The sequence below is a fragment of the Chiloscyllium plagiosum genome, unplaced genomic scaffold (assembly GCF_004010195.1).
Source record: "Chiloscyllium plagiosum isolate BGI_BamShark_2017 unplaced genomic scaffold, ASM401019v2 scaf_11819, whole genome shotgun sequence".
In the NCBI taxonomy this organism is placed as follows: Eukaryota; Metazoa; Chordata; class Chondrichthyes; order Orectolobiformes; family Hemiscylliidae; genus Chiloscyllium; species Chiloscyllium plagiosum.
Window position 1 is genome coordinate 3,620 of NW_025199313.1, and position 2,381 is coordinate 6,000.

Genomic DNA, 2,381 nt, shown 5'->3' on the forward strand with positions numbered 1-2,381 from the left:
GACCTCGTGAACCTACGCTGCATTCCCTCAATAGCCAGAATGTCTCTCCTCAAATTTGGAGACCAGAACTGCACACAGTACTCCAGGTGTGGTCTCACCAGGGCCCTGTACAGCTGCAGAAGGACCTCTTTGCTTCTATACTCAATCCCTCTTGTTATGAAGGCCAGCATGCTATTAGCCTTCTTCACTACCTGCTGTACCTGCATGCTTACCTTCATTGAGTGGTGTACAAGAACCCCCAGATCTCTCTGTACTGCCCCTTTACCTAAATTGATTCCACTTAGGTGGTAATCTGCCTTCCTGTTCTTGCCACCAAAGTGGATAAGGATCCATTTATCCACGTGAAAGTGCATCTGCCATGCATCTGAGCACTCACCTAACTTGTCCAGGTCACCCTGTAATCTCCTAACATCCTCATCACATTTCACCCTGCCACCCAGCTGATGTAATTTGCGAATGTTATTGCTAATACCATCTTGTATATCCTGAAGATAGATTGTAAAGAGCTGCGGTCCCAGTACTGATCCGTGCGGTACCCCACTGGTCAGTGCCCGGCATTCCGAAATGGAGGGGTGGAGGAGTGTGGAAGGATGAGAGAATGCAGGCTGCGGCCCTATGAAGCAGGGGGAGGGCTTGCAGTTGGCCTGTGTGGGGATGTGGGAGACTACAGGAGGCTGGTGGGCAAGGGCTGGCTGAAAGGCAGCTGGAGGGACGGAGGGAGGGAAGCACGCACGGAGGAGGAAGAGCAAAGAGAAAAGAGAAAAAAAAGCCAAAGGGGATAAAGAGAAAGAGCAAGGAAGAAAATGTGGCTGGCCAGCACGCTTTGAAGTAGGGAGAAAAGGCAGGGGCCAGCGCCTACGGCCATACTCGTCTGAACATGCCCGATCTCGTCTGATCTCGGAAGCTAAGCAGACTCAGGCCTGGTTAGTACTTGGATGGGGGACCGCCTGGGAATACCAGGTGCAGTAGGCTTTTTCCGCCAGCAGTGGCTGCTTAAGTCACCCCTCTGCACTTGTCTTGTGCCAGGCAATGGAGCGGCAGGTTATTTTTGCTGTTGCTGCTGTGCCTGGCATCAGTCTCCTGCAGGCACGAGACACGGAGGGGAGGAGGGCGGAGCGCTGCCAAAATCAGCAAGAAAGGCGGAAAGAAAGGGATTGGGGCTGCACGCTGTCTGCGGGTGGCAGTCAGGAAAGGCGGACAATAGACAATAGGTGCAGGAGTTGGCCATTCTGCCCTTCCAGCCTGCACCACCATTCAATATGATCATGGCTGATCATCCTTAATCAGTATCCTGTTCCTGCCTTATCTCCATAACCCTTGATTCCACTATCTTTGAGAGCTCTATCCAACTCTTTCTTAAATGAATCCAGAGACTGGGCCTCCACTGCCCTCTGGGGCAGAGCATTCCACACAGCCACCACTCTCTTGGTGAAGAAATTTCTCCTCATCTCTGTCTTAAATGGTCTACCCCATATTTTTAAGCTGTGTCCTTTGGTTCGGGACTCACCCATCAGTGGAAACATGTTTCCTGCCTCCACACTGTCCAATCCTTTAATAATCTTACATGTCTCAATCAGATCCCCTCTCAGTCTTCTAAACTCAAGGGTATACAAGCCTAGTCACTCCAGTCTTTCAGCGTAAGGTAGTCCCGCCATCCAGGAATTGACCTCGTGAACCTACGCTGCACTCCCTCAATAGCCAGAATGTCTTTCCTCAAATTTGGTGACCAGAACTGCATACAATATTCCATGTGCTGTCTCACCAGGGCCCTGTACAGCTGCAGAAGAACCTCTTTGCTCTATACTCAATCCCTCTTGTTATGAAGGCCAGCATGCTACTAGCCTTTTTCACTACCTGCTGTACCTGCATGCTTACCTTCATTGACCAGTGTACAAGAACACCCAGATCTCTTTGTACTGCCCCTTTACCTGAACTGATTCCATTTAGGCAGTAATTTTCCTTCCCGTTCTTGCCATCAAAGTGGATAACCATACATTTATCTTCATTAAACTGCATCTGCCATGCATCTGACCACTCACCTAACCTGTCCAGGTCATCCTGTAATCTCCTAACATCCTCCTCACATTTCACCCTCCCACCCAGCTTAGTATCATCAGCAAATTTGCTAATGTTATTACTAATACCATCTTCTATCCCATTAATATGTATTGTAAAAAGCTGTGGTCCCAGCACTGATCCCTGTGGTACCCCACTGGTCACTGCCTGCCATTCCAAAATGGAGCTGTATTATCACTACTCTTTGTTTCCTGTCAGCCAACCAACTTTCAATCCAAGTTAGTACTTTGCCCCCAATACCATGCGCCCTGATTTTGCTCACTAACCTCCTATGTGGGACTTTATCAAAAGCTTTCTGAAAGTCC

The 2,381-nt window shown here is 49.2% G+C and overlaps 1 non-coding gene across 1 annotated transcript; it reads left to right on the forward strand.

Moving 5' to 3' along the window:
* Positions 1-853: 853 nt before the first annotated feature.
* Positions 854-972, forward strand: LOC122546030. Its single transcript, XR_006310650.1, has one exon. It is a non-coding gene; the product is annotated as a 5S ribosomal RNA (ribosomal RNA).
* The last annotated feature ends 1,409 nt before the right edge of the window (positions 973-2,381 follow it).